The following is a 12,327-nucleotide window of genomic DNA, read 5'->3' as shown; positions in this document are numbered from 1 at the left end:
TATTCATCCACAGTTGTATTTATGGGCCCTTTTTCTTGGTCTCGTTTCATCTTTTCACCTTGGGAGATAACTATATGACGGTTAAAACCAGGAATACATGTAGAAGTGCAGGACGAACCAACTGTCATATTAAAAATGCCTGTTAAAGGTATTAGTCATATCTTAAGATGACTTTTGTGATATATGAAAAATCCTCTTTGTTATGGATACTGTATACGAATTTATGATCATTTTCTGACAGAGGGGCCCATGAGATTTTTTGTAAAAGGCATTTTTTCTTAGACAAATTTGTTGTAAATATAATGTTTTATATGAAATATACAGGAATTCTGCTGGGGGAATTTTAACTTCATTATAGGCCAATATTAGTTACAAATGAATTTGTTATACCCAAGCTTCACTGTAGATTATTACACTTTTGGATAAAGAGATTATGCTTATAAATTTAGCCAAAATCATAAATTTAATTCAATTTAAGTTCAAGTTTAAGAATGCTTAATAAGTTCCGGAACCACTTTTCATGTGGTTATAAGGATGAAAGTGGCTGTAATTGTTTTGCATGTTGAGGGCTAGTTCTTTTAGGATAATTTTTCCTAAGTGTCATCTAGGTCATTCATTTTTAATATGACAAATTCTAATGGTAGTTCACTAGAAACAAGTACAATAATTAATTTGAAGATGTTAGCAAACTTTCTGAAGGTCTTTGACAAGTTTAGGAAGTGGCATGTTTTTTTTGCTGCAAAATTAATGGTTTTAAAGACATCTCTGATCATTTGCCCATTTTGGAATCTTGGTTTTGATGGTCAGATCTTTCAAAATCTGGATCTTTTGGTATGACCAAATTTTGGTTTAATATTTTAGTGGATTGATGAAAATTTAACTTTTGGTAAATTCTCCTTTCAGACTAATATTTGAATGTTATTTGTAGGGTTATTTTGTTTACAGAAACACTAGTTAGGTGGTTTTTCATTTATGGGCTAGGGCTTGCTAGGTGCATTAATGGTAGCTGGCCTGCTCATTCATTTTGGTGTATAGATGTTAAAGTTTTGGACTCGAAGGAGAGGAAGAATCAGTTTTTTTTATAAAAATTCTTTTAGTTTGATCTCTCCAGTGCTTCTTGGTCTCATATCTGTAGGGCTCTTGAATATAATCATATTTGCAGTAAGCAAATTTTACCATTAAAAAAATTCAATACGCCTGAACTCGTAAATTGTGTTATAGGACAGTCGGTGTTTACTAATGAATTGAGACTCGAAGAATGTTGAATATTTAAAAGGGAATAGACTTGGTATTTGATATTTTTAGTTGAAGCCCATGATCTTCTGTGTTATATTTTTGGGTAACTACTGTATTTGCTAACATTCAATAGTTGTGTAGATGCTGTTTGTTTATATTCATTTTGACCAAGATCTTTCTGGAATATTTAATTAACACCGTTTTAACTTTAGTCGTCAAGGTTGATTGTAGAGTGATAGTCTATTTTTAAAAAAATTAGTGTTTTTTTAGTCCTAGTTATGGAACCTGCATTTATTGAACCAACCACAAGTATGGCATGATGAATGGAGAAGTATTGATTTAAAAGCTCAAGATGGAGATGACTGGCAAAATCTAACAGATGCCTTTTGCATCAATAGGCATAGGAGGAAATGATTCTTTGCATATTTTCCTCTGTCACACACCTGACAACACCATTCTTCTTCGCTCAAGGGGTTAACTACTGTACTACAATGTAATTGTTCAGTGCCTATTTTCCTCTTAGCAGCTCTTCTAGGAAAGGTACTCGCCAAAATGAAACCATTGTTCTCTAGTCTTGGTTAGTTCCATAGCCCCTGCATCATGGCCTTCCACTGTCTTGGATAACAATTTTCTTGCTTGAGGGTACACTCGTGTATCTACGAATCTTATTTTTCTTCCCTTTTGTTATTTTTAAGGTTTTATAGTTTATATATGAAATATCTAGTTTAATGTTACTGTTCTTAAAAATTTTATTGATTGTTTATTACTTTTCTAGATTTTTTATTTGTTTCCTTTCCTTACTGGGTTATTTTCCCTGCTAGAGCCCTTGGGCTTATAGCATCCTGCTTTTCCAACTAGGGTTATAGCCTACCTTGTAATAATAATATGTAATATAAAATTTCTTTACTGTAAGGTGCTGTAGTCTATATTTTTACTATAATTTATGGAGCAACATTACTTGCATATCATGTAAAATAATAAATAGTTAAGATTTATAAAAGCATTTTTGTCTTTTAGTTAATGTTTAAGTCCTACTAAATATAGAATACTTTGTGATAAAATCCTTGATACCAAATAAATTCAAATATTTAATATAAAATTATTTTTTCATTATTGAAAATTAAACAGCCTTTTGTTCTAGGTACTTTGGGCATCATATGCTGAAGATAACCTGCGTGTATTGGAGCAATGACAGAACATAAACTGAGGAGGAAAGGAACTGTAGTATTTCATCCATTTGTTGCATGTTTGAGGAAAAAATGACCATCTGTTCAAATGCTTCTAATTTTATTCAACATAGAAGATAAAAATTTCAAATAGTTTATATCTCAGGGCTTGTAATAAATTGGAGTTTGGAGGTAAGTTTATATTTTTTATTTGAGTGTTGAAATTGTTTGTTTACACATCAAAAAACCTATTTGTTCTGATGCAGTAACAATTTTTGGCTCTCTAAATTTAGTAAAATTTGCCAAAGGGTATTGGTACATAGATTTTGTTATTTTTATTATGGTTTGAAAAACCATTGCATAAGAATATTTTTTTTCATGGGTCCAAAACTGGTATTTAGGGTGTGTATATTATGGATTTAGACTACCATACATTCTCTTGAATTGAAGTTTTCAAAATTAGGCACCATTTTCTAAAGTCTGTATAACTGAGGAAGGTACTGTATTAATTTTATGTTCAAGAATGATTGAATACTTTAATCCAAAATATAAGGGGGACTAAACCTTGTTACCATCTTAACAAATTAGTTTAAATATACAATAGGTAAATGATTGCCTATTAATTCGTATTAGTTAAATCTGAAGTAAAACAAACGCCATTGAGCATTTCCATACTTATTTTCCGTATTTGTTTTTATTCATATAACACCTTGATTTAGGTAAGTTCAAGAAGATCCATGAAACATGTTAAAGAAATGAAGTGTAAATTGAAATGACTTGCAGATTTGTGTAGCCATTTTAGATAATTGAAGGTTTACAAAGACTAGTACAGTATCAGGTATTCGGTTAATTTTCCATTGGTTTGTGTAGTGAAAAAGTATGGTTGTTTTTCATGAAAAAAGTTCAAAGTATTGTTACAGATAGTTGGTGTAAGATACTTATGTAATCGACAAATTTAGATGTTTACAGAGTTTATGATTAATCTAAAATTAGGATATACAGTTTTCTCATATACAGTAAGGGGGCCATAGAGACATTTAAATTATATAATACTTTCTGAAGGTCATTTAGTTTGAACAGATTTGCTTGTTTCTGATGATCTATTTATGTTAAAAAGTTATCCTGTCTAAGGATAATTATACACTTTTACAGGTTACCAATGGTTTTTGTTATTGAATGATCTAAATACAGTAATTGTCATACAGTTAGTACTGTTTAGTGGTGTTTATTCTTATAATAATTTATTGTGTTCTTTTTTTTTCTTTTGTTTAGGGTCTGGAATTAATTAGGCTATTTGTGTAAAAGGTGACTCACAAGACGAAAAAAATCACATTACGAAAGCCATTACGGAACTAATCAATTTAGTGTTGTGAGGCATTTCTGTATCGTTATTAATGATACCATTAAAATTACCGAAGGCTAAGGAAATAAAGTTGAAAGATTGCTGTGAACGTAACCATAATTTTTTACATTTTGTCAGCTGATGTTTTTAAAGGAATGTCACAGCATTTCAGCTTAAATTGCTTTAATTTTAAGGAATTCGTTTATAAAACACTGGTAATATTACCAGAAATAAAGATAAAATAAGGATGCATAGAGTTTAATGCAGGTAGAAGTACCTAAAGTGAAGCTGGGTTAGATTAGCCTAAGCCTACGGTAGGTCTTGAACTTTAACTACGATGTATAAGACTCGGGGCGATTTTTTTTGGCCAAAATTCTGGGAAAAAGGTGCATCTTACCGACTGTCAAATGCGGTATGTCAGTAATCAGAAAATGTAGTTAATTACAGGGTTTGGTTAATTCCAAATTGGGAATTACTGTTTTCTCATATAAAGGGTCCAAAAAGGAGTTTAAGGTATATATAATAAAGTGCTATATAAAATATGTCTTTAGCATAGGTTGTTTTAAGTCTGGAGGTCATTTAGTTTGTTCTGAACAGGTTTTCCCTGACATTTTGCTGTAGAAAAAAAGTGTAAGATGGATTTTGGACATTTCTTATAAAATGTGTAACCTGTTTGACTTTTCAAGCTAGATAATCCAAGAAACCAGTTGGAGGAAAGGTTTAATGTACAGCTACAGAGATATTGTATTTAAAGACCAATTTTCCAACCATAGAAGTAGTAAGAGAGATCTTGTCATTAAACAGTCTGTGGTATCCAGTGGCTTGTGAGCAGGGTTTATTAGTAGTGACTGGCTATTTTAGAATATTTGCTGAACATCTCCCAAGACCCTTGTAAATGGCATTCTCGAGGTTATTAAAATTGTCTCGTCTGCATTTGTTGTGGTTTTGTGGTTTTTGACGAGCATGAAACATATAAAACTGCTTTATTAGTTATTCCAAGTCTGCACAATAGCTTATAGGTCAACTAAAATAAGATGAATGATTAAACTTTTAATTTTCAACTTAACACAATAGGCAATAAGTCTAAAAAGTTACAACTATTATATTTAGGGGAATGTGAAGTAAAATTTCTAAACTGCAAGGTGCTGTAGTCCAGTGACTTACTATATATTGTTTATTTATAGAGCAAGATTTCAAAAGAAGTAAATAATTGCAATTTATAAAAGCTCTTTTGTCTTGTCATTAATATTTTGATGTTACTAAGAATAGTTTTTACTTTGTGACAAAACCCTTTATACAAAATAAATTCAATTAATAGGTATTTACAGTTTTTCGTTATGGGAAATTAAACTAAAGATTTTGTTCCAGGTACTTCTGATACTTTTGACTTATGTGCTGAAGATAACTTGCAAGTATTTGAGTAACTGCAGTGGAAAGGATCTGTTGCATGATTGAGAGAAAATTTGCAGACTGATCAGATGCTTCTAATTTCATTTGGACTAGAGATAAACCATAAAATGTTTCAATCTATCCCAGGACTTGCAATACTGGCACTTGAAGGTAAGTTTAAATTTTTTGTATTTAAATCTTGAAATTTTTTTCCTACACAACCAAAAACATTTATTCTGATGCAGTAACAACCTTATGTGCTCTAAAGAATATTTTCAGTGTGGTACCGGCAGATAGATTTTGAATTATTTTCATAATGGTTGGAATAAGTGGTGTCTGTTGTCAAAGCCTGTCATCAGAGTTCATTCTTTCCTGTTAGAAGTGCTTCTCCTATTCTGATTTTCTTAATTTCTGTACAAATTATTTACCATGGCAATACCCCCAAATTTGGGAGGCACCCAATATCTAGCTGCTAAGTAAAGTCTCGCACCTGTTCTCGCCCTCACTCTTCTTCGTTCCTAACCGTATCCAACCGAGAGACGACAGGCAAAAAACATCTTGGACACATTCAGTTTCTGTTTCTCAATCACCTTCATCTCCCACAAGCAAATTGGACACATTCAGTTTCTGTTTCTCAATCACCTTCATCTCCCACAACTCCAATCCATAGGGTATAATCACTTTCTTACATAGCTCTCTCTACATTCATCCCTAACCTATTCTTTACCACTCCCTTCACTGTCCTCAACACTATAAAGCCTTCATTCACTCATCTGCTTCTACTCCACCATTTGCAGAAACAACAGAACCAAAGTACTTACACTAATGTACTTCCACAAGTAACTTTCCAGTCAACATGTCATTAAGTCTGGCACCACTCATCCTTCGTGCATCTCATAACCCTCTTACTCTTACATAGTGTAACTTCCTTCTCTCACGCCTTCTCGCTAATCGACATGATTTCTATTCCGAGGCTAGAATCAATATGGTTTCATCAGCAAACAACAAAACGATTCACCTCCCGCTCATAATCACTTCTTGTTTCAATCTCTGATGATTGTTTCGATCTCTGACGAAGCAGTTCAGCACTCGCTTCTTACAGCTCCATCAAACAAACAAATTTAACAAGCATGGCAACATGACACATCCTTGTCTCAGCCACATTCGCTGGAAATCAGTTGCATGCCTAAACCTATCTTAACACATGCTTGCAAAAACAACCCCACCAATTCCTTATTACATACACATTCCACATGCTTCCTCCCTATCATCTCATAAGCTTTCTCTATATATCCATAACTTTTTGTAGTTCAACTTATAAAAATCGGTTAAATCCACCCAGACACTTTCTAAAATGTCACTGCACTTTTGCATCCTCTTGTTTCACACTACAGACATTTTCAACTACACTTAGTATAACGGAACAAAGTCACACCCACTTCCTTCCTTTTTAAATCTGTTTCTCACACCATCCATACCAGGTACCTTCTCTCTCTCTCTGATTACAAGTAGGTTGGGTATATAATTATTGTTTTCTCATATATTGGGAAGGGGGGAAATAATGGTTTGTATCTTTAATATGTTAGCTGGGTAAGAGATTTTTTAGCAGGTCACTTGCAACCCTCCCAGAATTAAAAAAAAAAAATTCAAGTACACTGTGTGGCAATTTTAAGATGTCCTTGGTTGTGTGGTTAAAAAACTTTGAGAAATGATTACGACTTAAAAATTTCCATGTTTTTCACAATAAAAAATGCAGGATATTGCGAAGTATTTTTACTTGCAACCACAATAAATAGTTCAAAAAGTTATATACTAAAAATTGCAAAAAATATTGAATTTATTTTTAGGTAATTTTGACATTTTTTTTATCTTTTGTGCATCATAGAAGAAAATCAATAGTTAATCAATTTTTAATTATTCCTAGAAGATTTCATATTTTTTAAATAATTTCTTTTAAAAATATCACGTATTCATGTTCATCTTTAAGCAAGCTGTTTCTTACCGCAGCTGTTTTGTTAAGAATCTGTTTGCAGATAATGCTTGATCAGAGTTATTTAAATATGCTATAGTGGAAAGAGAAACTAAATACGGCCATTTTTGTCTCTGGGAGTTTGTAGCATTTAAAATAGGATAATGTTCAAATATTTTTATGTGGGCAGGTGTGCTACGGTCATGTGATGGCTTTAAAGTACAGTAGGTTGCACAACTCAAAACACACTGATGAAAGCAACTGAATGAATTTATTTCAGAACATCATGATTACAACCACCAAGTCTCTGCAAGATTAATTCTTGTCCAATCAACATGGTTCAAGATTTTAATAAGAAACCAGCAATGTCGACATGAATGTGGGTGAAACAACATTGGGGATGAGGAAAGGTACCCCACTCCTGAATCTGTGTCGTTGGACTTCAGAAATTTGGCATTATGATTTTGTGCATGAAGAACCGGTGCAGACCCCCCACTGCTTCATAACATCCTTGGTAATGGTGTGCGAAACTAACACATCAGTACTAAATGCCTCAGAGGGGGTTGTTGTTGGAGTTGTCGAGAGGGACACTTCCCTGATGGATGTGCAGGATATTCTACAGGATTGATATTTGAATTCTATCATTGGGCTCCAGCCAAAGCATTGTGTAATCCAATCCCAGTTGAACGGCAGCAACAAATAGTTCTTGACAGATCATTGGTAACAGGATTTTTTTCCCAGAAGGGAGAACCACAGTTAAGAGCTGTCGGCGTTGACAGATGGACCAGGCATCAGACTGTCGAGTGAAGGTTGTGGTCTGTGTGAATGACGAAGAGCATACCTTACAAGAAAAGGGGAATGTGACTGCAGTTAAGTACTGAAGAAGGAGAATAGATGCCCCGAGACATTAACCACATTCGAGTGCTGCACAGTGACGTTGCTCGCATCGGGCCATGTGGGCTGGGAAAAGCGAGAGCAGTAGTGGATGAATAAAGCATTCTTTGCGTTGCAAAAGGCTTCTTTTTGAAGGGACCCCCACTTCTCTTGGGATGCAGAGGGGTGCAAGAATTCCAGCTGTGGTTCAACATCCTAGCATGAGAAAGTTTTGACTTGCTTCTACCTTTTTATGGAAGTGAATGAAACTGTTCAGAGAGTTGGACCTCATTGGTGGCGTAGAGACTAAAAACTCAGTACATGACCTTTTTTTGATCTGTCCACTTTTCATAAACAGAAGATAGTCCCCACGAGAGTGGTGGACAGGTTTCAGTGGTACAAAAATCCAAACAGGAGTAATAAAAATTGTATGTACCGAAGGGAGTGTGGTAATAAAGGTTTTGGCGTTAACTTCTCAGTTCATAGGCACCTGAAAATACCACTTCAGGAGATGAAATGTGGATAAAATCTTCAGTAAGTGATCACGTCAGCAGTGTTTGGGGGTAATGCACCACCATATCAAATATGTTCCGGCACTTGTAATACTCACCTGGACGATGGGTGCCGTCTTTCTTCGGGATCACATGCAAATGACCATTTCTTCCATTTCGGCTTACGTCTGTCGGGGGCTATCATTTAATCTAGTGCCAGATGACTGAATTTGCAAAGACTGGAATTTCCACCATATTGATATGGTGATAAATATCATGTTTAGCAAATGCCGTGGGGGGAAAAACTTCAGAGTATGAAGTGAGGAGGTTGGCTTAGAAATCCGTGGCTGCGCTGATGGAAAAAGGAAGTTGGACGGGCAGGTTGAAGAGGTGTCGACAAGTATGAGTCTGCGTTTACAAATCTTTGTAGGATGACATCTACCAGAAGGTTAGGAACTGTGTGCCCCAACGGTTGGCAATGTGACGGTGGCAATGAGAAATTTCCAATTGAACTGCCGCTTGAAACAATGTTTAGTTTTCTTAACTGTTGGCTGCTATCAGGCACGAATGGCAGCAGACTTTTAGACACAGTATGTGTAGAAGTTGGTGATGGGTGTAGGCACGTCCTACAGCATTCACGACAGTATTGTTTGATGTTGAATAGGTATCATCTCTGTCAGGAGTCGAGGCATTGATGGAGGGTCATGAAGTGGGTGTGTGGCAGGTTGCAGTTTAACAATACTGATAATCTCAATTAATTTTTATTACCTTTTCATCTTTCACAGGTTTGGTGTGAACAATCAACATGACGAAGTAGAGTCGAGGTAATTTGATGGTGTGTTTGTACCTTTCTCCAGTTGCAGAGTATCATGGTTTCAATAGGACACTAACACAATGGACAGTTTTCCAATTGGTTGCCAATATATATCATTCATTAGCTGCACAGGCAGCTGTGTATATGTTAGATGAGGTTTGTGGTGGGTTGTAAACAACTCTGTGTTAATCTGCAATATATCTAATACTTGAAAATGTAGCTCTTGCAAACAAACACGTCTAGTCCATATTGGCGTCGTTCGACAAGAAAAATCCATTCCACATAATCTCGTCACTTTCCTCAGGGGTCTTCAAGAATATTTTGTACAATACCTGTAAGACAGTGATTTTATTAAATTTATATAAAATAAACCTTTTTAATAAGAAAATTTACCCAGTTTTTTTTTTTTATTAACCCTTTCCAAAAAAAAAAAAGATTAATAAAGAATATGATCAATATAGTTTACCTATTTTTAAAATTAAGATGGTTTAGCCTAAAGGCCTTAAACAGGGAAGAAATATTACAGACTATTTTCCTTAAGTCACTGGATTAATAAAGATATTTTAAGAACAGTGACATTAAAAACATAACTATAAAAAGTGACCCGTCAGCTGTACAACAAATTTTAATTGCAGCAAGTTTTTGAGCTTACGTTGCACCAATTTAACTAGTCAGATTAAAATTTATTCACACTCTTGTCATACAGCAGTTATATACATAACTTAGAAAATCAAGTACCTTGTATTACAAAACTGGATGGTCAGAACTATGAAAATCTTAAGCAACATTCATAGAACTAATTGAATGACGGATAAGAGATTTTAATATCTAGAGGAATAAGAAATTTAAAAGATTTAATATAATCATGACTTACAAATTAAGATGAGAAACAAGGTATAGCAAAATTTATTAAAACAACTGCTTCAGAACTGGTCACCTTAAAGATCTTAACTTGCTCTCAACCCAATTTTCGTATAACTGAATTAGACACAGGCCTAACGTTTTTCTTAAAAGCAATTTTGCTGTCAAGAATCGCATCTAAAATTTTAAGTCATACAGAAAAAATTCAATGAGATCTGTATGTTGAGGAGTTATTGTCCTTGACCTACTAACAATCATACTTTGAGTTTTGTTAGAATTCAACTTCAAGCCCCATAATTTTGCATCGTGCACTAATTTTAACTAATCCCTATCAAGGGGATTCAGTTCCAGACTTCAGACTATTAAATTGATGCAAAGAGTAGCATCATCTGCATTTGCAACAAGCTTGTTTTCAAGACAAAAACCACTTGTCATGTGTGTATTATTTAAAAGTAATGGGCAAACTAACCACATTATGATGCCCATCATCAACTTTAAACAATCCATTTTTATAAAATAATAACGATGCTAAGAAAAGACCACCTGCTCCGGACTGTTGGAGTTTGAGAACAAGAACCTCATGATCAAACCAAATTCAGAGCCACTTATATGAACTTCCTGACCACAATCAAGGAATTTCTATACAGCATTGGAAGCCATCACAAACTTAGGAACAGATGATTGCCTTAAGCAAACCTATTTAGATATTTTGCCAAATGGCATACAAAAACTAAGAGAATAAGGGCATTATGGAAATAGGGTGGTAATCAGCTGACCTTGAGAATAAATGTATTTATATGATGGAGTAACATTACCAATTCTCCAACACAAGCTGAATCTCATCACTTTACTTAAAACAGTCTATTAAAAAACAAAAAGATTTGGGTTTGCACCTCCATAAGCATGAAGGTCCAATGAGCACTTTAATTTCATAAGATCGAAAAGCAAAACTATTTAGTTTAGCCTCAGGAAAGAGGAGGATCAAGTCACCCAAAAAGGGTTGCTTTTTCCTTTGGACAGCGAGTGAAGCCATCTGATTTAAGTAAAGGCTAGTCCTGAAAGGGTTTCTTTTAAGGATAAATTGTATCCATTTTCAGTTGAAGCATAAATTCTCCGAACAAAAGCTCGAAGCCGAGTTATTCGTGGTCAAATCTGATCTGTTGCCCTTCCAAAGATGATATGCCTTCTCCTTACCCAAATAGTCAAGTCTACAATCATCATTGAACCAAGGCTCGTCTTTCACTCGGTACCTTAGCATACAAGAAGGAATGCACCAATCAATTATGTTGACCCCATTCTTATTCAAAGGAACAGCAGGCTCAACACTATTACACAATTGTGATAAATTCAAGCTGCTCAGTCTTCAACTACTGATGAAATTAAGGCATATCAGATGACCCAACTGGAGAATCAACCAGGGGAGTCTATGTATACTAGGTTCAAGCAGTTACCAGACCTAGAGTAACTTCACTTCTGCTTTGCTCTGCCTAATTTTATATATTATAAATTGCTAAGCTATAACCCTACTTGGAAAAGCAAGATATTATAAACCAGGGGCTCCAACAGGGAAATACCCCAGTGAGGAAAGGAAACAAAGAAAAATAAAATAATCTAAGAACAGTAACATTAAAATAAATATCTCCCATATAAACTATAAAACTAACAAAACAAGAGGAAGAGAAATAATAGTGTGCCAGAGTGCACCATCAAGCAAGAGAACTCTAACCCAAGACAGACCATGGTACAGAGACTATAGCACTACCCAAGTCTACAGAACAATGGTTTAATTTTAGAGTATCCTTCTCCAAAGCTCTAAGCCATGCTGATCAGGAGAAACACAGCTTAAGCACTCCCTATGGTGAGCAGTGAAATAACCAACAAAAGTAAAAGAGGCCTTTCTATTATTATTATTACTTGCTAGGTTACAACCCCATTTGGAAAAGCAGGATGCTATAAGACCAGGGGCTCCAACAGTGAAAATAGCCCAGCGAGGAAAGGAAAACAAGGAAAAATAAAATATTTCAAGATGAGTAACATTAAAATAAATATCTCCTATAAACTATAAAAACTTTAACAAAACAAGAGGAAGAGAAATAAGATAGAAAGGTGTGCCTGATTGTACCCTCAAGCAAGAGAACTCTAGCCCAAGACAACAGAAGGATCATTTAAGCCTTAAAGTACTTTTG

The sequence above is a fragment of the Palaemon carinicauda genome, chromosome 42, assembly GCF_036898095.1.
Source record: "Palaemon carinicauda isolate YSFRI2023 chromosome 42, ASM3689809v2, whole genome shotgun sequence".
NCBI lineage: Eukaryota > Metazoa > Arthropoda > Malacostraca > Decapoda > Palaemonidae > Palaemon > Palaemon carinicauda.
This window is presented reverse-complemented; position numbering follows the sequence as displayed.